Here is a 27,249-nt window from a genome sequence, read left to right as displayed (position 1 = left end):
TAAACGGATTATTCCGTATATATGAGTTCTGGAAACACTATTCTTTTCCTTACTAAAGTCTAGTTTAGTAAATATTACTATCTCAGATCAAAAGCAGTGTTACTGAAGCAATGACATCATAAGGATAACATCATTATGCCTCCTGCATCAGATGACATGTACAGACTCTGAAAATGAAAGAAACAGTACAGCTCTGGAAAGATATCACAAGACCAATAGGTATTTACAGTTTTATCATTTTAAAACAAAGCTGACAATTCCCAGATTTCACTTCTATAGGGTTCTCCAGCCTGAAAATATGTCTTCCTTGCCATATTTAATCAAGTTTTTCGGGTTCATAATAATATCATTTTTGTGGATGTTAGTTAAGATTGTTTACCTCAAAACGTTTGAATCCTTTAAAGTGCACAGCACATATCCAGAAGGAAACTCATGCCTGACAAGTTGCTGGGGAACAGAAGGAAGAAGATATGTTCCACAACTGGTCCTTCAAGCTAATAAATCTCCCCAGTGAAGACTATTTTGGCTGTATTAACTTATGAGTGCTGTTCATTAAGTGGCCTACAATATCATCATCATATATACAAAATAAATAAAATATATAGAGTCTTGGTTTTAATACCAGTACAATAATTGGTGACCTTATTTATATTATCTTTATTTGCTTTCATAATTAGTATCAACAGATATTCCAACAGGAAGCAGGTACTTTGCTTTAGTAGATGTATCCATTACCTACATGAAGAGAGATGATGGTACTCCAGTAAGGATGAGTAGAAGTCTGAGAAGAGCCTAGTGCTATTACAGACTCCAGCTGTACTGTTTGCAGTTGTGGTACAACCAATTAGGAGACATATTTCTACATCAAATAAGTGGAAGTGGTTCCATGGACTACTTGAAGTAAAGACTAGTGCTGGACATGCTCTAGACTGCCCTTGTACTGGCCAGTTAGCAATTGATTTTATCTTCCTCAACGTTGTTAAGGATGCTCATTCTTGAATTAGCCCTCTACGTGCTCTCCACATGCCAGCTGTCAGATGTAAATGGGACAAAAATGCTGGTAAAATACCTTAGTCTTAAGGATCCTAAGATAACTTATCTTCCAGAATTCTTGAAAACTGCTCTTTCTTTCATGGAAGGCTCGCTTTGAAATCATACTACAAATCCTCCGATATTATTTCCAAATATTGCAACACATTGAGGATGGGACAATGGTGCCATGTATAATGTTGTTGCCTCATGGCAAAAGGTTCTCCAGTTTGAATTTCAGCTGGGGTGCATTCTGTGCAGAGCCCGCATGTCTCTCCTGTGTTTGCATAGGTTTCCTCCGAGTGTTTCTGTCTCTTCCCACATTCCAAAGACATGCAGTAGGTGTACTGGGCATTCTACATTGGCCATAGGTGTGATTGTGCATGAATGTGTGTGGTTCTGAAAAAAACAGCAGAGCTAGCCACCCTTTGGTGTAAAACTTGGCTCTAGATTGTCACTTGTCGAGGTGACACCACATCCTCATGTGCAGCAGTGGGATAAGGGGCTGTGGATGGATAAATTGCAAAATATTCTTAAGATATGCCTTTGTATCTCAAGTGACATACATAGTAATTGCTTCTGTGTCAACATTTACAAGCATATTCCATAAAATTACAGGTGTGCTTTCATGTCATTCAGCAAAATTAAGTGCAAATGCTTAATGGCAAAGCTGATAAAATAAAATGGTTTTGCAAACAGCACAAATAAAACCACTACATATAGGATTTCTTACCTTCTTTGACAAGCAGAGTAACCAGGACCATTCTGTGATGTGAGCTAGCAGTAGCTATGAGAAATGAAAACAATGTACACATATTTTATTTGCCTTTAAACTACAGACAGCAAAACATGTAAACTATGAAAAACATTGGAATTGTTTTCATTGCTTTGTTCTGATATGATTTTTCTTTAAAATGTATTACTGCGATTTAAATTTGATTGTCAATGATGAAAAAAAACTATGGACTCCTTAAAGGGAGAATTGGTCATGAAAGATTATAATAGCTAAATACTGCCAAGCATTGACGTATCCTAGAGCATCCTTCTAAAGTTCAGGTGGACAAAACATCTTTTCTAATACCCATCGTAGTCAGTGAATGGTTGAAACTTAATATTTAAGAACTCATTGCTGCTGTACACTGTTATGTTTGTTTTTATTTTGATGTCCCTGATCCATTGTGCAAATTCTAGGTTGTAGAAGATTGCATTCACTATGTGGCTACACACTAGTGTCACTAGTTAAATAAATAGGTGGTGTTTTTCCAAATACCATATGCTTGCTGTTAACATTTTATTTTATACTGCATGATCCAATATTTTCCTGTTTGTGTATTTAATTGTCAAACTCTATTGTTTAATTTATTTTAGTTAGGAAATGCATTTATTTAGTTCCAGAAACTTGCGTCTGGTACTCATTAATTTACACAAGAGTAACTTTATTGTGTTTGTGCATTATAATTCTTGGTCTACATTTTAAATATATATGTTTTGTATGTGTGTGTGTGTGTGTGTGTGTGTGTGTGTGTGTGTGTGTGTGTGTGTGTTTGTGTGTGTGTGTGTGTGTGTGTGTGTGTGTGTGTGTGTGTGTGTGTGTGTGTGTGCATTTTGAGTGACAGCATGCATGCATGTGTGTGTGTTTTAATATATCTAATTATACTTCTTTTTATCCCATTTCACTGAATCACATGACTGAAAGGAATTCACTTAAAACACATTTCTTTGAAAACTCTTTTTTACAATCACATCTCAAATACAAAATATATTATTTATTTTTTATTTATTTTATTTCATTTTGATAACCAGGGACGTCCACTTTGAAAGGCCCAGGGAGATAAGCTCCATGACACAATTACAGTAACAAGTCAATTACAATTCAAAAATGTCAAAAATATTATCAAAAGTAAGTTAGATCCATCCCTAAGAGGACATTGTTTAAAACAACAGACATATAATACATGTTACAGTACAACTTAGTGAATTTAGCATAAGTAGATGTTAGAATAATGCATAGGTCTAGTGGTAGTGAAAATTAGTGTTATAGACAGAGTGAACAAAGTATAGTATTTACAGAGAATGTATTAGTAATATAGAGGATGCAAGAGATGAGCAGAGTGTTATGTGTGAATGATGAATTACAAAGTGGGAACTCATGTGGGTGAAGAGCAGGGCAAATCCTCTTGGAGGATAGATATGAGTGAAGGAGGGATTTGAAGTTGGTGGGATTTGCAGTGTTTCGAAGGGAGGGGGGAGGGAGTTACAAAGTTTGGCTATAGAGTAAGATAAAAGGAAGCGGCCAGGGGGCCTAGAAGGTTTGTGAATTTGTAATAGTTTTTGGTTTTCTGACCGAAGTGGGCGATTTGGAATATAGGGGGATAAGGTGGAGGAGAGAGCTGGACAGCTAGATGGTTTGAAGATGAGTTTGTGAGCTGTGGAGAGTTTTAGCAGGGTTAGGTAGTTTGTTAACTCAAGCCATTAAAGGGATTGAAGAGAGAGGCAGTGATGGGATGAATGTTTGGAGTTGGTGTCAAATTTGCTGATTTTATTGTAGCAGGATTCTAACTTGTATTGTAAACCAAGTTGGAGATCGGTGAGCAGGGGGGCAACATATGTGAGAGGGGGGGTAGGAGGAGGCTAATGTCCTTCTGGTTGCTAGAGTAAGGAAGTGGTTATATCGATACAACAGACCTAATTTCTGATGAGTTTTTTTAATAACGGTATTTATATGGATGTTGAATTTTAGAAGATCATCAATGATGACACCAAGGAGCTTTGTGTGAGATACGATTTCAATGGGGGTGTTGTTTTGGGTTAATATAATGAAGGAGGAATTATCAATGGTGGAAGTCCTGGAGGGAGTAAATACCATTAGTTTGGTTTTGGTCGCGTTTAGGGCAAGGTGTTTGTTCTGCATCCAAGTTTCAGTTTTTAAAAAGGCTAATTGAGTTTTTAATAGTAAGTCAGAGGGGGTGTCAGCAGTACAGATGATAGTGGAGTCATCTGCATACTGAATTACAGAGGAATTTGGAATGGAGAGATGAAAGTTGTTAATAAAAATGTTGAAAAGAAGGAGGCCTAGCAAAGATCCTTGTGGTACACCGGTGGGGGTATGTAGGAAGGAGGATATTGAGGATTTCCATTTTACAGCTAGGAGTCTTTCAGAGAGGTAACTAAGAGAACCAAAATAGTGTAGTGGGAGAAAGGTTGAGAGTAGAAAGTTGTGATAAGAGCATGGGATGGGAGACAGTATCGAAGGCTTTAGATAGGTCTAGGAATAAGGAAGATACTAGTTTGCCAGTGTCACAGGCCTGGTTGTTGGATTCAAGGAAGGACAGAAGAGCTGTAGTGGTACTATGGCCAGGGTGGAAACCATGCTGGGTGGGGGTGAGTAGGTTATTGTGGGTTATATGTGACATCAGTTGAGTATGAATACATTTTTCTAGTATTTATGAGAGTGGGGAGAGAATATAAATTGGCCTAAGGTTGCTGGTATCATAGCTTTCACCACCCTTGTGGAGTGGAATGATGAAAGCGTGTTTCCAGATAGATGGGATGTGGGATTCTTGGATGGACCTGTTTATTAAAATGGAGAGAGGTAGGGCTATGCTACTGGCTGCAAGCTTGAGGAAATAAGGGGGTAAGTTGTCTGGTGTAGAAGACCAAGGTTTTAGTTGGGATAGGCATTTTTTATGATGCTTGTGGGAACAGGGTTGAGTCTGAAGGAGGGTGGATGTTGTATGCTGTCAGAAGGATATGATGAGGGTGGGGAGAGAGAGCTAGGAGAAAGGTTGGGGGCATGGTTAGTTTAGCTATGCAGTCCACAAAGAAGGGGTTGAATAATGTGGCTGTATCAAGTTCAGAGAGATTTGGGTTGGGGCAGGGGTTGTCTTTATTTCCGGGATGGAGGAGAGAGAAGAGAGTATTTCAGATTGTTTAGGATTGGAGGGGTGTGCTGATTGGAGTTTGGTGTAGTAGGATTTCTGGTCTCTAGTTATTAGTTTTTTTTCAGAATTGTTTGTATTCTACTAGGGTAGTTTGTTGATGTGGAACTGTTTCCACTTTTTATCCCTTAGTATCATGGTTTGCTTAGTTTCTTTGGATTACCAAGGAGATATTTTAGATTTGACTTGTTTGGTTCTAAGAGGAGCATGGTAGTTAAGTAGATTTAGAAAGGCTTCATTGAAGTAAGTGATAGTATTGTTGAGGGGCAGGGTTTTTAAGAGGTTCCGGTTGATTAGGCTTAGACAGTCATGAAATATTTGAGGGGTGAACTTAGAAAGGTTACCGGTTTGGATATAGTAGTGTTGCTTGAGGAGTAGAGATGGTTGCCAATCCATGAAGGCATGTAGGGGGTCACTGATAGGGTGAGGGAGGGTGCCAGAGGATGATATTAAATTGGGGTGGGATACTAATATCTAGTCAAGGGTAGTGTCTGAGTTTCCATTTTTGTTAGGCCTAGTACGGGCATTAATTATCTGGGTATAATTAAAGAGATTGGTTGCATTAGAAGGAGGTTGAGAGGTGATGTTAGCCCAGTTAATGTTTATGTCACCTAGGATATAGGTTTCTTTTTTGAAGGTGGAAGAGAACCAGGAGAGGATATCTTCAAGTACTGGAATGTTATTTTAGCCTGGGGCAATGTAGATAGTGGCTATGCATATAGTTTTGTGATTATTAATCTTTAGAAATGCTATGGTTAATTTTGAGTTAGAGAAAGTAGGGATAGGGTTCGTGTATGGTGTTACTGTGTAGGTGGAAGTATTTCACTGTCATGTTTGGAAAGATTTTGGGTTTGTAGAAAAGGGTGGTGTAATAGGGATAGAGTTCAGGAGTTATTGAGGAGTATGGTGATTGGGATCTGAGATGGAAATTGGTTGCATAGTGTGTTAGTGTGGTATAAGGGGGGTGAGGAAGTTGTGTGAGGTAGGAGAGGGTTATTAAGATTGTTAGTAGCATGAAAGTCAGAAGAAGAGACTTGGCAGGGGACATAGTGCTGGTGGGTAGGATTTAGTAATTTAGAGAAAGACATACATTAAAAATAGTTTTGCAGGGGCAAGCCCTCCTACACCTTTGCCTTACTTAAAATAGTAACCTCATTGTCACACAACAGTGGTGAAAAAAACAGACAGAATGAATCACTGCTTGCCTATTAATTTCTACATTTTTTATCAGTCATGATTTTGTGAAATATGATTTCAGTTAAATAAGACTTTAGTGAATTTTGTAGTATTTTGTAATTAAAAAATATGAACCACTACTTTATATATATATATATATATATATATATATATATATATATATATATATGGGTATACTTCTAAATTTTAAGTTTCAAAACTTCAAATTTCTATGGTGGAGACCATATGATCAAAGTTTTGAAACTTCGAAATGTAAATAAAAAAAGATAAAAACAAAAAAAAAAAACCCTGCACTCCACACACCTCCTGCTAATTAACTATATCAACTCCAAGATCATACTACAGCAAAGAAAATGGTAAATATACTATTCCATGCTGTACAGCAATCTCCATTTACATGGTTTGATGTTTCAAAACTTCACTATAATTGTCTCAACCAATTTAGAAGTACACCAATGTGTATATATATATATATATATATATATATATATATATATATATATATATATATATATATATATATATATATCTTAGAGAAAGTAATCAGAGCAAGAGTAGAAGTACACAATGCATGGTAGTGGGGGCAGAAAAGGATGCTTAAATTGTAGGGTTATTAAATAATTAAGTAAATAAATAAATAAACAGTTCTGCTCAGTAGTAACAAATAAAGAAAACTTTTCTTTGTCATTTCTTGACAATCAAACAATAGACAGTAAGAGACTGATAACAATGTATTCACTGAATCAGATTTGTTCAATGCATTCTGAATAGAAAGATACATGCATGAAGGCACAGTGGTGCAGCGGTAGCATTGTTGGCTCACAGATAGAGGTTCTCCAGTTTGTTTCTTAGCTGGGGTGCCTTCTGTGTGGAGTCTCCATGTCCACCCTGCATTTGTTTGGGTTTCCTCTGAGTGCTCTGGTTTCTTCCACGTACAAAGACGTACATCTGGAGCATTTCTCCCTGGGCCCCCACTAAAAATTGACTCTGTTCCAAGTCAGTCTTTCCCAGTAAACAAATTTAAAAAAAATAAAATACATACATGTTTATTTATTTAACATTTGTTGACCAGGAATGTCCGACTAGGTTCCACAGATCCTGTTTTCAGCGGGGGCCCGGGGAGAAATGCTCCAGAAGCATGTCTTTAGAATGTGGGAGGAAACCAGAGTTCCTGGAAGAAACCCACGCGAATGCAGGGAGAACATGCAAACTCCACACAGAGGGCACCCCAGCCAAGAATCGAACTGGAGAACCTCTTGCTGTGAGGCGACAGCATTAACCGCTGCACCACTGCGCTGCCCATACATACATACAACTATTTCAAGCATGGGCATTAATGCTCTTCTAGCCTGCCAATATACCAAAACACGTTTCTATAATAAGTGTCTAGGCTGTTCTTAAAAATATCTAAATGTGTACTTGCTTTAATGTAATTTGGCAGTGTGTTCCATGCATCAGCTACTCTGTCAGAGAACAAATTAGTACACGTCTGATTCTTATAGAATCTTCTACATAGGCTGTCTGATGATCCTGTAGTAGTTTTTGGTAACCCCAAACATTCCCAGAGATAGTTCTCTCTAAATGTCCTATATACCTGAATAAGACCTCCTCTTACATATCTGTAGGAGACACTGTACAAGTTCAGATATTTCAACTTTCATAATAACTTAAATTTTCGCAGCCATGGATGCCCTTGGTATATTTCTGCTGTACTCTTTCTAGCTTACTCATGCTTGTTTTCTTATAGGGTTTCCATATTTTTATTCCATACTCAAGTTTAGGTCTAATTAAACTAACAAACAATGACTTCTTCATGTTTGATTTCCTAGATTTTATAAATCATTTTATACAACTTATAGTTCTATATCTATCATTAACCAATTGGTTGATATGATTAGAAAAACTCATAGCTAGATCTGCCCATATACCCAGGTCCTTAAATGAGTCTCCAGTTTCAATCACTGTGTGCTATATTAAATAGTCACCTTTCAGTGTATTTCTCCCAAATCTCATATGGCTGCTTTTTGATATATTTATCTGTATATTATTCTCTAGTGCCCAAATGTTCAATTAAGTTACATTATTTTGCAGACATGCCTTATCTGTAACACATATAATCAGTTTACCCAATTTTGGGTCATCTGAATATAGACTCAAATTATAAAAAATATACAATCTAAACAAGTAAGGGCCCAGAACCGAGCCCTGTGGGACACCCTTACTATAACCAAGGATTTTACCTGTCCAGTTGCTGTATGATACTTGCCATGTCCTATTTGTAAGCCATGCAGCTCTCCATCTTATCAAGAGTACACAAATACCTAATTGTTCTAATTTATTGATCAGTGCTTTGTGTAAGATCCTTTCAAATGTGGAAGTTATATCTATATAAATTACATCACAGCACAATTTTCATTCATAGCTGTAATGTTATAGAACATCATGTTACAGGTGCTAATAGATCTATTTTCAACATATGCATGCTGATATATGGTTTCAAGTCCCTTCCTATCTATTTCTGACAATAACTTTACCAATATTACCTTCTCCATTATTTTTCCACAACATGAAAGTAGACTTAATGGTCTATATAATTTTGGGTTTGTCCTACTCCCTTTTCCCTTAAAGACAGGTTTAATAAGTGGATGTCTCCAATCTTGAGGAATCTCCCCATATTTATACGACTAGTAAATAATAGACATAATGTTACCATAAGTTTTTGCTGAAGTGTTCCCAGGTCATTGTTACTAATTCCCTGTACTTTGTTTGGATCCAGTTTGCACAGTTCTTTTTCAATATAATCTAATTTGATTCCAGTTTCTGAGGTTACCTGGATGTCACTAGGACAACTTATCACTCCCTTTGTGGAGCCAAACTGTTTTTCATAAGATTTTGTAAATATATCCGTAATCTGTTATGTCTGAGAATAAATTTTAGAATCTGCACACAGTTTATCAGTTTGTATGTCTGTATTCCTCCCACATCTTATGTATTTGTCAAAAGGTTTGCTATTATGCTCAATATCTTTATATACATTTTCTTCAAAATTTAGTTGAGCTTGTCTTACACTATGCTTAATCTGTTTGTCCAGCTTGTTTATTTCAGTTTTCAAAGTTGAAGTTCGACCTCTCTTCCATTTCTTATATTTTTTGTCTCTCACCTTAATCAGATATCTTGTTCTTATAGAAATATATCCCCCTGACATTGTAATTAACCTTTTTTGAATTGATTTAAATTTCATTCTTGCAGAATTATCTAGGAACAAATTAACCTTTATAACCCCGTAATCACTGCACATCAATGGTGGTAAAACTTGACTTGAAGTAAAAGTAATTTCTTTAGGAACATAAACAATGTCTAGTATGCTCAATCTCCTGGTAGTTTTTTTTTTTTTTTACAATCTGAAGCAATTTTTGTTCCTGAATATACATTGTGAATACTTTCCTTGCTAATGTTGTTGAATCAATATTATTCCAGTCTGTTTCTGGTAAATTTAAGACCCCAGCTAATATGATTCTTACATCCTGTGTTTCCTACAAGAAATGTATGAATTTCTCTAGATCATCTGCACTTGACTCTGGTGGTTTATACACTCCAACAATTGTTATATGTTCCAGGATTGTCTTTATTGTCACAGTTACACAGTCTATAGTATTGGTGTTATCACTGAACATGTAATAATCAAAGGTCTCATAACTATCTGTTATCACTATCATAACACCTCCACCTGATTTTTTGTTATAATTTCTGTTACAATAAAAACATTTATATCCTGACAGAACTGGTTTTCAGTCATTGTTATTTAACCATGTTCCACAAACAAAAACAAAAATAATCTTCTGGGAACGTAGCAAATATTCCAATAAAAGAAAAACGTTATTATTAATGCTCCTAGCATTAACAACCACCAGAGATGCATCAAATGTTGCCAAGGGTGAACTGTTAAATTTTCGACCTAGCAAAAATCCTCCCTAGTGTTTGTCAAATACTGCAAAATATCTGCTGCAAATATTCTCTTCCCTGATCTTGACAAATGCATGTCATCCTGTCTGAACACTTGTGGCCAAAACTAGGCTTGGACACTCTACACATTTCCACTTTTTAAAACAGGACATGTTTTCCATGTAGGTATTTACCTAAAAAATCTTTTTATTAACACGAAGTTGACTATCCTTTCAATAGGTGATTTGTGAAAAATATGTCCTAACAGCAGTACAAGCTATACTATCTAAGAGGGATGTCAGTTCCCTACTAACAGTCAAAGAATCCTTGTGGATGAGATCATTTGTACCAACATGAATAAAAACAGATCCATACGTCCTTACATTAAGGCTTTCAAAGGCTTGTCTCACATCTTCTATTTTTGCTCCTGGCAAGCATAACTCTATGTTCATTATCATGGGTAAGTTATTGTCTGAATTGGAAAGGTTGGGACTTAGTTTCATCAGCATGCAGATGTTGAAAATAGATCTATTACCACATGTAACATGATGTTCTATAACAATATAATAACAAGTATGAATGAAAAATTGTGCTGTGATGTAATTTATATAGATTTAACTTCAGTATTTGACAGGGTCATACAAAAAACACTGATCAATAAATTAGAACTACTAGGCATTGATTTACTTTTGATAAGATGGATAGCTGCATGGCTTACAAACAGGACATGGCAAGTATCATACAGCAATTGGACAGGTGAAATTCTTGGTTACATTCAGAGTGACCCAAAGGCTCTGTCCTGTGTTCTTGCTTGTTTAGATTGTATCTTTCAGACCTAATATTTTTACCTGAGGTGCTCTACAGTCTATATGCAGATGACCTGAAATTGGGTAAACTGATTACATGTGTTACCAATAGGGCTTGTCTGCAAAATAACTTGACTAAATTGACTACTTGGAGCCAGGAGAATAAAATGCTGATAAATACAACAAAAACTAAGCTTATGAGATTTGGCAGACATAAACTTAAAGGTAAGTACTTAATACAGCACACAGTGATTGAAACTGTGGATTCATTTAAGGACCTGGGTATATGGGCAGATCCAGCTTTGAGTTTTTCTAATTATACCAACCAATTGGTTAATGATATTTATAGAACTATAGGTTACATAAAAATATTCATAAAGTCTAGTAAATCAGAAAGATGAAGTAATTGTTTGTTAATTGCATTAGACCCAAACCTAAGTATGGAATAACAATATGGAAACCCTATAAGAAAACAAGCAGGAGTAAACTGGAAGGAGTACAGTGGAAATATGCCAAGGGCATCCATGGATGTGAAAATTTAAGTTATTATGAAAAACTAAAATATCTGAACTTGTACAGTATCTGTTATAGATATTTAAGATGAGATCTTATTCAGGTATATGGGTAATTTACAGACAACTACCTCTGGGAATGTTTGGGGTTATCAAAAATAGTAGAAAATCACCAGCCATTCTATAGGAATGTTCCATTCTATAGGAATGAGAAGTGTACTAATTGGTTCTCTGAAAGAGTAGCTGATACATGGAACAGACTGCAAAACTGCAATAAAGAATGCACTAGTTTAGATATTTTTAAGAACAGCCTGGACACTTAATAATTATGGAAACAAGTGTTTTGGTATATTGGCAGGCTAGAATGGCATTAATGCTCTGCTTGAAATATTTGTACATATGTAATGTATGCACAAAGCAGCTGGTCTGGACGGATTAATGGGATTAGTCTTAGAGTATTCAGTCAGCTGTAGAGAGAGAGAGACGGCAAAATCACTATCTTTTTTTTTAAATAATTGAAGAAGACATGTGATTCCTATTGACAAGTCTGTAAAAGTCCCTAATTACAGTCCTGGGCTCATAATGGTGAATTCGAGAACTGTGCAAAGTATCGCAGTAAAGGTCAAAACTCACTCTGATGCCATTAAATCATTTTTTATATTGGCCTTTGTATGCCGCCAGTATATATTAACATATAATAAATCTGAGAGCACTATATTTCATATGATTAGAATAATCGGAGGTACTGTAACCGTGAACCTAAGTTATAGTATTTTATTTTGGCACATTTAGCATCACAGTTCCAGGGATCTTGTTTGAAGTTCACTCATTTTCAACAAGAGCCAAGCTGTAATCCAAACCACTGTCCAGAAACTGTAATCCTATCAGTTTTACAGCAGTCACAGAGACAATCACTGAATCCAATCTCATGGTGGAACTTTGCAGCACCTGGCAGTGGTCACTGTAGCACCAACATGAAGCTGTAAAGATCCACAACTGGAAGGTTAAACAGAGAAGGAAGACTTATTTCAAGAACTTTTATTATGCCTTGACTTAGGAATGGAGTCCATTCCAATCAGGGTATGTAAAAACCTAAGCATCTCATGTTTTTCTTAGAGTTTTATAGTACACTTAACTTAGTACAACATAGAAAGTTAGTAACCAAATTAAGAAATAAAAAGTCCTGTTCCCTAGGGAGGCAGTGATTGTAAATATTATCTAGCATAAGGCAGAAAGCAAAATAATCATACATCTTAACCTCTCAGTCTAGGAATTCTGTACAAAGCTACAAATAATGCAGGGGGAGCAAAGGCCTAAAATCAGGTAAAGACTTTAAAATATTGCTCTTATAAACTTAAGTAGTTGCTAGAATGACATGATTTATATTAACATGCAGATTCTGACAGATGTGAAGTATGAAACTCAAATATCTGTCATTATTTAAGTACTTCACTCCTCAATTATTTCCCAATAAACCACATTTTTATAAAAATTAGACGAAAAATATGAATACAAAATCTGGAATTCTGGACAGTTAAGAGCTATATCAATACCAACTTAACTTGGAATATGAGTTACTCTGACTGCTTAAGTGATGATGGATGTTTCAGTAGAAAAGGTTTCCTTTCACAGCTCCCTATTGAAATGTTGACATTCGAAATGCTGAGTGCCAACAAGCTGAACAAAAAGGCTGAAACTACAGGAGAAGAAGAAAAACTGATGTCTCTTCTTTCTCCTTTTTTTTTCATTTTGGTAAGCTCCCCACATCCCCCAGAATTCTAAACACCGACCCCAAGATCAGCATATCTCAGAGAAAAAGGAATATCCTGAGAAATGGCCATCTCAGACTCAATATATAGGGAAGTCCATTTCTCAGCTATTCAGTCTTCATGTTTCTGGACTGAGTCTAGCTGCTCCTGAAATTTCAGGTAGTTCACTGATAAGTAATAACAACACGGTGTACAACTGAGTTAAGACAAAGTGGGAAAGGATAAAAAGAATGTGCACAGAACAGCAGCAACGGTGTAAGGAAAGACAGCTCAGATTCTATGCTAAACATGCAAACTAATGCAGGGGGGAACAGTAACTCAAGAAAGAAGTACATAGCCAAAATGTAATGTTTAACAAACAAATGGAAAAAGGATGAATGAACATCGGGCAAGGGTGTGATGGAAGTGCAGGGAATAATTTTGGGACACTGGGATGAAGTGTAGGAAGCATTAACAGTGGGAGACAAGGATTTGATTATTCCTCCTAGCAGATCATTGATAAGCCTCACCTAGAGGACTGAGTGCACCTCTGACATCACCTTTGTCAGGACATGTTAATAATAGAGCCAGTTAGGGCAACCAAGTGATACACGATGTGTACTGTTGGCCATATAAAGTTAAACTTGAAGAATGCATTGTGTGTAGTCTTAGATACAGAAGCATAAAGGGGAATGGTATAAACTTCTAAAGCATCTCACTGAGATCAAGAAATTCAAGTGAATTCTAGCTTTCTGTGAAAAATGTATGATAGGAAAGAAAACAAACTGATGATTTAAGGTGGGAACCTCAGGGGAGATATAACAAGACATTATTTAAAAGATAAAACCGTAAGTTAGGAGGTAATAAGGTGAAATCAGTAATCATCTCAAAAATGTATTGGACAGTTGCAATAGTAGCTCTATGTGATATAACAAAATAAGCTGTTAGTCTAGTCAGTTTTGTGGTTTACCTATTAGAAAAGAAATGGCCATTCCATGTTGTCCATTATCTTCTGCCATAAGCTATATTTACTTGTAAAGACAGATTCTTATCAATCCGTGTAAGGTTATAGTAACTCTAGGAAAATATAGATAATTAAAAGTTCTCACAATTGTGTCCAAAATAACGAAGAAAATGGGTAAGAAAAGACCATTTAAAATATTATACTAAGACAAAAGTACATATGTTAAATTCTAACCTGCAGAATTTTTGAAAGATGTCCACCAGCATCAAAGTCTCGCAAAATAGACTAATTCAATAATTTGCCTGCTTTCAAATTATTGCTTGATAATTAAATATTGCTAGTTATTATTACATGTCTGGCACTGGCAGAAGTTTATTGGGATTACCAGCTTGTCTGTGAGAGACAAAAATGTATTTTCTCAACTATTAGCTTTGTGAAGAATTTTATGATAACAGAAGTTTTTTTTTTTTTTTTACAACTGAGGTATTTCCTCTATAATATGAGTGAAGAGGATGAAAGATTTATGAAACATGGACATGGTAGTGTCTTCCTGGGGAGTTTGGAAGTAAAGAAAAGCCTATCCAAAAAAATGACAGGTTCACCATTTGACAGATGAGGATGAAGACTAAATGTGCTGCACATCTTTATTAATGTTGTTGTAATGGATGATGCAGCATATCTGTAAGTATCCCCCAAGATTTCAAAGCATGCATGAAATCAGATTGTCAGTTTACTGCATTTCATTCGCATGCTGCTGGACAGTTTCACAGTTTCTTTCCTAATTTCCTGTTGCTTGCATGTGAAAGTATGGACCTGATGTGCTTTGGTCTTCATTTAGGACTACTCAGTCAGCATATAGGCAGCAGAAATGGAGGGGCCGTGGTTTTGATGAGCAGTGTGGATGAATATATTATGGTAAGGATGAGAACTGAAACTTGAAGCCAGATGGAAGGAAGAAGAACATTTGCTGTTTCACCCATTTACTGATAGTCAAGGGACTATGAGCTATTTTTCTGCTTTGAGAAGCAAGTCGAGCTGTATTGCATGTTGGATTTGAAGGAAAGATGAGCTTCTAGAGTATTTGTACACATTAGGTCTGAGTTTTCCTGTTGAAGTTCAGGACTCAACTTTTGGATTTTTCTTTTAATTCTTCATTCCGAGCTGATCTTCTGATAACCGATGTTAAAGTTTTCTGCCAAATGTCTGAGCAATGAAGTCTTTAACCATTGAATTTAAGACCTGCATATCTTTCAGAAAATGCATTTATCACAAATCCTGTTATTCTACAATTTTTCAGAGTTTATATGCAGTATCTTAAATCTGTCCTCATAAGATGCAGTGTTTTCTGGCAAATGACTGACTGAATTTAGTAAATAATTACAGACATTTGAATGTCAGACTGATTTACTTCTTAAAGTGCAAGCTAATACTTATCCTGTTATTCTAGTGTTGTATTAAATTTATAGGAGCAATATTTAAAATCTGCCCCTAATGTTTGGACCTTTGTCCCCCCCCCCCCCATTATTTCATGTTTTGTCCAGATTCCTTATGCTTAACAGGTTGAGAATTATACAAACTTTACCTCATATTTTGGTTGTTCCTTATAAAAATTTGATATTTTTCTGGCAACTCATTGACTGAAGTTATTAAATAATGACAGACATTTAAGTTTCAGTCTTTGATATCTAAAAGAAAATGCATTCTAACAAATACCCTGCTATTTTAGCATTTTTCTAACTTTATAGGAGCAAGATTTAAAATCTGTCCCTAATGCTTGTGTCTTTGTCCCCTATTTATTTTATGCTTTGTGCGGCTTTCTTGTGCTAATAGATTGAGAGGTATACTCTAGATTTTAACCTCATATGTTTGGGTTGCTCCCCATAAAATGTGCTGTCTTCTGGGAAATCACTGACTGAAGTCACTAAATAATGACAGACATTTGATTTTCAGACTTTGGTATCTTTCAAAACATGCATTCCAACATATACCCTGTTATTATAGCAAGTTTATAGGAACAATATTGAAATTGTGTCCCTAATGCTTGGACCTTTGTCCCCCTCGTTATTTTATGCTTTGTACAGATGTTTTGTGCTAACAAGTTGAGAAGTTTGCCTTATTGTTTATCTTGTTTCCATGCTATGTATTTGTGTTTTGTAAATATTTAAGCACCTGTCTTAAAACTAACTCTCTTGAGTGAGAGGGTGTGTAAGCATGTATTACATTTATTTTTATTTGTATTTTTTCATCTGAATTTTATACGGCTGTCTGAAAATATGAATAAGCCCATATTGAGTCTGTGTATGCATAGAACTCTTTTTTCATCTAAAACGATGTCCTGCCTTTGTGTAGTTGAACATGTGTGGGCATGCCCATTAATATCCTTATTTGCATACACATATATTTTGTAAGTGTCCTTGATTGTCCATGATTTTAAGGTCCGGTGTCCCTGATTTTCACATCTGGAGTTTGAGATGTCTGCTTCCTTCCTCTTTCTAGCACACACAACCAACTATCATATGCCTCTCAGCACTACTCTTCTGCCAAATGCTCATTCCATTTCCCTCAATAGCAATCATACCAATATTACATTCTGTATAGCTCACAACCTTTACAGTTTATCTCACATCCATCTTTTCAAACAAACATATATGAAAGTAAACAACCCAACCCACAAACTAGTCACAAAGAACAAATGTATAACCAAGTGGCAACATATATTCCAACTATTCCTACCAAGTCTGTAAAAATTATATGACATTCACCTCAACACATGCCCATTCACTACAGTTTGTCGCAAAATGGCCCACTTGGCCATTAATAATATAACATGTCATTTCTGCAACTTGGGTAAAACAAATCTAAAATTTATAAACATTAACCTTAGAACCATCTGCAATAAAGGAACTGGACTGCATGCTTTCATATCTCATTACAACCCTAACATCCATGATACCACAGAAATGTGTCTAAAACTTGAAGTCAAAGACACTGAAATCTTCTCTGCAGGATACAGTATCCTTTGAGCAGACAGTATATCTAAAAAAGCATATGAAGCTGTTACTATATACCCAAAACAACTGAACATATCCCATTATTAGAAAAAGCCCCATTCAATAATGCGTAAATTCTTATTGCCCTCTTCAAGCTAAGTTCACATAAGACAATATGTATCATAGCCTTATATAATCCTCTGGCAATAACATCAGCACAGGACAAAACTTACTATCCTGGGCATCTGGCAAGATACCCCAAGAAACCATTATCATTTGGGACGTAAACATAGACTGGGCCCAAACTGCATCTAATACCCTTGCTACCAGTATTAAACTGCATGGTTTCTCTCAGCTCATGAACACACCAGCAAGATAGAACAACCCTTCCTCTATGGCAACTAATCTAGACTGGATTCTGTCAACTAAACTGGATAATATATATAACTATGGCTCACTGTCTGACATCCTAAGTGACCACCTGCCCAATTTTGCAAACAAGCTTGTATGCAGTTCAGTAAAACATCACATATACAAGAATATGTGTAATCAATCCAATTTTAATGTAGAAAGTTTCATATCCACTTTCAAGCAATGCATTTGGAATATGCTAAAAGTCTTCCTTTAGATGAAGCCATCCAAGAATTTAACAAAACCTTTACCAATATAATGAACAAACATACTCCCATCAGAAGAAAAAGAATTAAACTTAATCCAGCAACATGGCAGTCTAAAAACAGTAGGCAAGTAATGGAGCTTAGAAACAAGGTTTGAAAAGCATGGCACACCAACAAATACCAGGAAAAACTTCTACACTACAGTCAGATATGAAATAAAACCAAATACAGTATGTCATGACAAAAAACTCTACTACTTAACTTACACCAGGCACAACAAAATAATCCTAAAAATTTCTGATCATTGGTCCAAAATCTACTAAATCTAGGCCAAAATCAACAACTGTCTCCCTCCCCGGAAGACACTTCATCAATGGTTGTTATTAACTTTAACAAATACTTCCTTCAAGCTGCAGCTTCACTTAACAAAGACAATCCACTATCAAACTAAACCCCCTCCAACAAAACCCCATGGAAGCTCATTGCTCACTCAAACCTGTCCCTACATTCACTATAAATAAATACCTCTAAAGCCAAAAATTACAAGGTCCGACGCAGACTGCATTCCTCCTGAATACCTAAAAACTGCAGCTAAAGCTCTGTCATATCCAATATGTATACGAATAAACAGATCATTTCTAGAATCTCATATTCTGGTCATTTGGAACAAAGCATACATACTTCCTCTTCATAAAGGAGGGCCTTTTGCTGACTAGTCCAACTACAGAGCAATTGTCATCCAGTCAACATTACCTAATACCATTAATAAAAACATAAATACTGGAAACCTAGTATCGTCCTTATTCCTAGATCTGTACACAGCATTTGACACTTGTCTCTCACCATAAACCCTTACTAAAACTCCCCTCCTGGGGTCTCCCTCTCTCCTCCCTCTCCTGGGTTAACAGCTACCTAAAAGATAGATTCCAAGTAGTCACATGACAACAATAATTCTCATCATTTCTACACATTACTGCAGGAGTGCCACAAGGTTCCATACATAGGCCAATCCTGTTTAAACTATTTATAAATAATCTACACACTGCTTCCAAGAATGCAACTCTTGTATAATATGCAGATGACTCTACACTCATATGCACAGACCCTAACCTACAAAAACTTCATGAAATGATTCAAGAATCCTTTACATCCATAGAATCCTGGGTGGACAACTCTCAACTCCTACTTAACCTCCAAAAAATGAAATTACTACTTTTCACCCCAAAACATTCTCCCAAAGTAAATCTCTTGTCAAAATCTCTTCATTAAATAGCACCCTTACTGAATAGTCCCTAACACCAAACTTCTAGGAGTCACAACTGAAGACAACTTGAAATTTGACTTAGATTTCCAAATTGTTATTAAAAAAAAACAACAACAAAAGCTTGGTCTCTTGTATAGAACAAAACCCTACCTAATAGACAGAACTACAGAAACCATTATTAAAGCCTACCTCCTACCTACCCTACTGTATGCCTCCCCGCTCTTTACTAACCTACCAATGTCTATGGAAACATAGCTGCACCTTTGCTGCAGTAAAATAATTTGGATTGCTGCAAATCACCCCTTTAGGGCTCATCACTATTTTGCTCATAAAGAACTAAATTGAATTGAACTCCCACATCTCAACATCCTGGCTCTGTAGCTGGGTATCTCCAGGAGAAATATATTTCTGTTTTCTTCATCCTCTTCTACTCTACCTCTGCTGTCCTCTACTCTGTTACCAATTAGCACTCTGTCTTCACCCACCCCACCTTCCACCTCTGTCTTTCTTATCTCTTTTACCACTCATTTCATGACTTCTCATAATTAAGTCAACCATTTGCTTTTCACCCTTTGTAAATAACCCAGTTCTCTGTATTCTGATGTCTATCCTACTGCATAGTTATTTGACTATATCTGTGCAGAGTCTAATTAGTATAAGAAGCCTTCTTACTGTATGTATGGTTACTATCTTATCTAGTTTGACATTGTAAAATTTATTTTAGTTGAATTCTGCCTGACGGTGTTGACATTATATAACTTAAATGATTTTGTATGTACTGCATGTACTGGAGCTTTTCTTCCTGGGCGTCTGCTGAAAAGGAGCCTTTGTGATTAGCCAGACTCCTCTAACCAACAAATGTAAAATACAATAAAATAAACCAATAAATAAATAAATTCACTTGATAAAATAAATTATTTTTGCAAGCTGTCATTGAATAATGTCATCACATATTGCTTATTAGTCATGAGTGCATGCAAAGTTTTTAATATATCTGACTTTATTTTATACTACAAAAAAATCAATAATAAAACCTTTTATGAAAGGAGAGAGTTCTGGAACTATATTCTACACATTCCCAAAACATAAGAGGGGACCCATTAATATATTACATGTTTTAATGAGCCATGCCTTATGTGTGAATAGGGTATAGAATCTACAGTTGATTCAAAGCACAAGATCATAAAATACAAACTGCCCACAAGCCATTTCATATGCTGTTGATAAATCCATTCTCTTTCATTAGAGTGGGTGGTCCTTGAAGCTGATGAACTGTTGGTAGAAAAATAACTTCTAGGGAGATACATATGGGAACCACTAAAGGAACAAAAGAACATATGGTGCACATTTGAAACATTATTATTTAATAATATGAGTCTTAGCTGAAATACTGCTAAATGAGTTAATTATGAATAATGTTTAAATAAAGTTTTAGCTAACCTTTGTGGTTATGTTTTCTGGCTGGAAAAATTAAGATACTTGGCTACTTGATTAAAAAGAAATTTAAGGCAGAATCAAAGGTGCATATCAAATTTTAAGTGTGCCATTTCCTGAGCTTCTCAGTACTATGAGGAAAAACACTATTACATAAATGTTCAGTGTATCTTAATATTATATTTTAGATGGGGACAGCCAGGTCATTAATGTGCTTCTTAGATCAGACCTTGTTGTTAATCACATTTTGTCAAGTATTTCATGAATAGGGTGCTAGTCATTATGAACTGTGTCTGTATTCAAGCACCTACACTGTCTGTGTAATGCCTTTTCCTTTTCTTTCTTTTAGTTTTTGGAATTCCCATACCAAATATCATGAATATCCTTTTAAAGCAATACTATACATTTGTTTCATCCCTGAATGGCCATGCTATCTTCTCCCTCTGTATTATTATTATTAGACTTGTTTGTTTCCACATCTGGATATAGTTGTTGCCATTGGGAAAGGGAATCACTGGGAGGCAGTTGGCCATCATCTCACAAGACTTGATTTATTTTTATATACCCTACCACCCTGGCACAGCAGACCTTGCAGTTACAAGAAATGAAAATGTTCCCACACACTGGGACTGTGTATAGTGCATGTACACGTTAATATAGGTTGAAGTTCTAACTCATTTGTTTTTGTGCACGAGACAACACATGACATCTAACAGGTACTTTTCGTGTGTCATGACTTTTTGTACTTCTTCCTCCCAAGATGAATAAGTCATCTTCAGCTGTTCACTCTCACCACACTTTTCCTACCACTTTCCCCAGCTGCTTTTCACCTAATTAATGTGAGGTCATCAGGGATGCTGTTAAGGCTCCACCCTTCTGTGTAAAATAACAGCATTCTACAGCAATGTAGCACTGATTAGGCTCCGCCTCCACTTTAAACAGTGTTAGTCATTGCTACATACCATTGTAGGTGCACATATTCTGTTCGCTGTCCTACTATGCCAGTGGTAAGTGAACAGTGTTAATCAGTCCCGTATACATACATGTCTAGTAATATATCAGTGTGACAGCAACAGTCACTTTAGCCTGACAGCAAAATTTGCCAGAGACCATTTACTCTTTAACTAGATGTTGTGTCAATTATTTATTATCATATAATCATTAAACTTGTCAATAATTTGGAATGTTACATTGTCAGTGTATATTTGACATCAGAAAATGCAAATGTGTAGGAATCTCCTCTTCAGTATATTAAATACTACTACTAAAATTCCTTTACCAGTATTTTAGAACAGCATGAGTGCAACTGTGCGAGGAACAGACATTAACACTATTTACTCTAACATGTTCCCAGAGGTATGAACTGTTGGAAGCTCAGATGCTTGTGTTAAAGCTACTATGGCTTCCACCTGATGAGGAGCAGAACTGTGAATCAAAATACTTATGATATAAATGTAATAATAATTCAGGACTGGATAATTCTAAAGGCAGCAATTAATGGTTTATGAAACAGCCACATAAATATTAGATCAGACAGTAGGAAGCACAGTTTAAATGATGCCTTCCCATGTTTAGCAATCTTCATTATGTAATGTGAATCAGTATGTACAAGAGATGTTAGGCTATAATAAGACTCATTGAAGTTGGCATCCCTTATATGTCTTTTTCACAGCTAACAAATGACACTAGTATTAAACAATCAGTGAGTAGCATCACAAATAACTGAAATAAAGTTTTTGTTTGTGGTGTATCCAGCCTCCATGCTGTTATCACCACCTGCAAGATATGATAACCAAGCTAGCGACTCAGTAGATAGCGTGGAATAGTCTGTAGCTAACAATTGTAGCGGTGCAGCAGTAGTGCTGTTGCCTAACCCAAAAGGTTTGTTGGTTTGATTCTTGGCTGGGGTGCCTTTTATGTGGAGTCTGCATGTCCTCCCTGTGTTTGTGTGCATTTCCTCTGGGTGTTCTGGTTTCCTTCCACATTCAAAGACATGCATCTGGAGCATTTCTCCCTGGGCCTCTGCTGAAAACTGGCTGTGTTCCAAGTAGGACTTTCCCAGTTAACAAATATTAAATGAAAATAAATAAAATTCAGCAATGAAGAAATAATAACATGGAGTTCTTTTGTCAGATGACACTGATTTTGAAATAAACTGTTAGAAAAAAATTTTGCACAGGTTGTCACTTACTGACATTTATTTATTAGTTACACAATCAGCCACTTTTTCAGCTGACCTTCAGCTATGCTTCATATGAGCTCTATATTCTGTGTAATAATATTTTACTGGGATCAGAAAAAGAGACATTGATTAATTGCAAAGTAGCTCAGAACACAGTAGCATTAATGAGAGAGGCATAAATTCACTGTAATAGTAATAATGATCTAGAACTCATAAACATACCTCTTAACCTCTTACCACAAAAAATCTGGGCAATGCCCTAAAATGATGGAGGGACAGAGGGCCAAAATAGGGACAGATTTTAAATATTGCTCTTATAAACTTAGAAAGTTGCTAGAATAGCAGGTTTTGCATCAACATGTATTTTTTAAAGGATATGAAATATAAAAGTCAAATGTGCAATTATTTAGCTCATTATTTAGTGACTTCAATCATCAGTGATTTGTTAGAAAACCACAAAATTCATGAGGAATAGACAAAAATTATGAAGCAAAAATATGGACATTCTACAAAAATCTGGACAGCTGAGAGGTATACAAAGTCTTTCTGCTTACTGCATCCAATGCTTGTTTCATGCTTTGGTGCCTTGTTTCATCGGACACTGCATTTGTAGAGCTATTGGCAGTCCTGTACATGCCCCTTTTCAAGCACTATGTGGTGGCCACTGCTTACAAGATCAAGAAGCTCTGATAAGTCCCTGCACATGACTGAGGGCTACTGGTGAAGTATAACACTGCTAGCCATAATGTCAGTTTTGTTTTAGAAAAAACAATAAGTGGTTAATATAGGGCTTTGTCAGCACTACATTTTCCCTTCCTTTTTAAAAGAGAAATAAAAATAAATCTCCAGACCTGTTCAAATTATTTTCCCCCTAGCTCATGTTTATTAGATACAATAGCATTTATTTATCCTTTGTTGAAAAGATTAGTCTGCTAGGTTGGTGGCTGCTTTAGAGGGATGACTAGAGGTGGTGTTTATAATGGCTAAAGAAAATTTAGCAAGGACAGTAAGGAAATTTCCTTACTCTATTTGATAAGTGTCATGGGATCTTTTACATTCACCTTACCTACTAACTGCTCAGGCAAATGGAGCTGTTGTTTAATGTCATAAGCAAAAGCACCACATACATTTCAACATCAGAAACCATACCAAAACATAAAATGTAGTACAGCCAGTGGTATAGAAACCATTACCAAATTACTATAACTACGTTAAACCCCCTGTACCCTATTAACGGAAGTCAAAGTAAACAATTATGGACTTTTAATACAGCAAAGATCCCCTTACATACTTAAATGTTTAACATTTAATAGGCCCATAAAACTCCCTTCTAGATAATTCCCCAAATATCTGCATCCTTTGTAATTTTCTTATCAAACCCCTACCCTACTCTCTCACCCCATCTCTCAAAACACTCTCCTGAACTTATCATTTTTATGTCTTTTAATCTACTAAGACTATATCCAGACATAACATAGCTCTTCAAATGAAGCAGTTTCCACCATCTTCCTCCTCCTTCCCACCCCTTCAAACTAACCTTACTAATGTTAATGACTTATTATACCTCCTCTGCCACTCCATCACTCTTCTATCCCATGGACTGACATTTGCATAATGGAACAGATAAAACACAAAAGTAAGAACCATAATACTGCCGACTTCAGTTATCCCACTAATGAACCTACTCTCCTGATTGACTACCTGACCATCTCTTCAACAATGCCCAAAACTTATACTTTTAACGTCTTTCATTTCTTATCCCATAGCTCCATAACATCAAAAACATCCTGATGTCCAAATATATCTCCATCCTTGAAACTGGAAGTCTGAGACCTTGAGAACAATCTTCACCAGCCATAATTTAAATACTTTTGTGGGTTTAAACAGAAAGCAGATTCAGTGCCAAACTTTCTAAACACCAGCAGGATACTAGGCACCACTGTCTTAACATCAAGATTGTATGATCAGCAAAATAGTTGTTACTACTCTTTTGTTGTACATCTTTCTATCCTCCTAAAACACATGATTCTTTGTGTCAATATTCTATTACAACCAGATAGAAATTGGGTGATAATAGGCCACTCTGTCATGTACCCCTGTCTAAATAATCCTTCTCTGATACCTCCCTGTTCACCCTGATCTGACCACTCAGATGCCCATATAAATCTTCAGCCCTTCTTGTCATCCTTTCCTTGCCAACCACATGCTGTCAATAAAAAGCTGCCATTTTGAATGCTTTTTGTATGTCCATAAAGACAGTCCCTGCCTTACCACTTTTCATCATTCCCACTAAACTCATTAAATTCAAAAGCAATTTCAAGTGATCTGTTGATTACTTATTTTAACAAAAGTAGTTTGCTCTGGTCCAATAACCCTAACAAATACCAAGTCAAGTTAAACCTACTTGCTAGTAATCTCGCATCAGTGCTGTAAAAAATGTCAATCATAAATGTATCAGATCTTCAAGAGCCCCCTAAATATTTTGGCAACAGAAACATTGTGGCCTTCCAATAAAACCTGGATCCCTACCTTCTTCCAAGATATTATTACTAGGTCTCGGTTTTAAGTCCACCAGCTTATTTAACCCTATGGGATATTTATTCAGTTCACTCTCTGCAGGATATTCATTCAGTAAACCCACCATTCCACTTTTATAATTGATAGTAGCAAACATGTCATCCAATGTAATCTTGTGCAAAATTCCCTTTTATTGCATCTTTCCAGAGGCCCCCACCAATTTCATGAAGCACTTCTACTCATGCTTACCTCCCTATAAATGCCACTAAAATACTAAGTACCTCTCTAATCTCTTTACTATAAGTAACCCTTACTCTGTCTTTCACTTCCACCTCTCCCCTTTCATTCTCCGTATTTTTGACTTCAAACACCAAAGAATGCCTTCTTTGATCCTTCAAACTCCATGCCAATAACATTGCTTCTATCTCACATCTACCCCACAATAATGCTCACTGAGGTTTCAGTTTAACTTTTGTCTGCAACTGCTCCAAATTCTTAAATCTTTTCTTTAAATCTATTTCCCCCTTTCATTTCTCACCCCTCACTAATTCCTCCCCCCACCAATCTCATGAAGCACTTCTGCTCATGCTTACCTCCCTATAAATGCCACTATAATACTAAGTACCTTTCTAATCTCTTTACTATAAGTAACCCTTACTCTGTCTTTCACTTCCACCCCTCCCCTTTCATTCTCCGTATTTTTGACTCCAAACACCAAAGAGTGCCTTTTTTGATCATTCAAACTCCATGCCAATAACATTGCTTCTATCTCACATCTACTCCACAATAATGCTCACTGAGGTTTCAGTTTAACTCTTGTCTGCAACTGCTCCAAATTCTTAAATCTTTTCTTTAACTCTATCTCCCCCTTTCTTTTCTCACCCCTCACTAATTCCTCTGCATTCTCTGTAACTCCCTCCCATCCTAAAGATTCAGCCATCCATGCATCCCCAACACCTTTATCCTATTTTTTTGCATGTGGTCAGGATCAAGGCTTACATTGCTGGGTGGTTAGCCCTGCCAATGTAGCTCTTCCACACTACACACTTGCATGCACACTCACACCTGTGGTTAATTTAGATTATCCAGTCCACCTATAGCAGACCTTTGGAATGTGGGAGAAAACTGGAGCACCTGAAGGAAAACTACATGAACAAGGAAGGACATGCAGAGTCTTGACAGAAGGCACCCCAGCTGAGAATCAAACCATGAACATCTAACTGTAAGGTGACAACATTATCTGCTGCACCACTGTGCTGCCCTCTCATCTCAAAGTTACCTTTTGTGTTTTTTCTTCTCATTAATTCCAGCCATCGAGCCACCTTAATCCTATCCCATTCACTCTTTCTACACTTGCCAATATCATCTTCATTATTACTAGCAGCCACTCTGGAGGCCATATCGTTAAGCTATTTATCCTGTTTAATTCTCTTCTATTTCTCCCGATTCCAATTTTAAACCACATCTGCTTGCCTTCCTCCTTGTTACTTCATTACTGCTATCACATGATCTGACAGATGTTGTTTTAGAGCACGTGCATCACTATACTCTCACCAAATGTCATCCACCAGAAACCAATCTAATCTGTTCTCCTGTAGGCATTTACTCCTACTAAAAGTGAACAGCTGTTCCATTCTCGTCTTGTCCTACAGGTGTCCAGGAACCCCAGTCTTTTCAAGCTCTTTCTAAGTTTCTTCTCATGCCTTCTACGAAAATATTATCCCCATCTTACCCCCTAGATGTCCACTAATCCCAATCCTCTCATGCTTTCATAACGTTTATTTTTGCACCTTCAGTGAAATTCAAAAGTCCAGAAGAGAAGCCTACCAAAACTATATTGAAAAGGAAAACAAAATTTCCCTTCATGAACTGTTTTGCCACCTTCTTTCCTCATCTAATACTTCCACTATATCCTCATTTGGCCCACAATATGGCACCTCAATCCATTCTTGTCTGAAACTCCCCTCTTTACCTTCCACCTTCTGTCATTGATCCCTCACAGTTCCACTCCAACACTTTTCTAAACCAAATCCTGCAATTACCCCCCGCCCCATTTGTTCACATTACAATTACCCACTTTATTGGAATTTTCCTCTCTGTGCTGCTTCT

The sequence above is a fragment of the Protopterus annectens genome, chromosome 2.part0 (assembly GCF_019279795.1).
Source record: "Protopterus annectens isolate FY-2018-M chromosome 2.part0, PAN1.0, whole genome shotgun sequence".
NCBI lineage: Eukaryota > Metazoa > Chordata > Ceratodontiformes > Protopteridae > Protopterus > Protopterus annectens.
Note: the sequence above shows the minus strand (reverse complement) of the source record.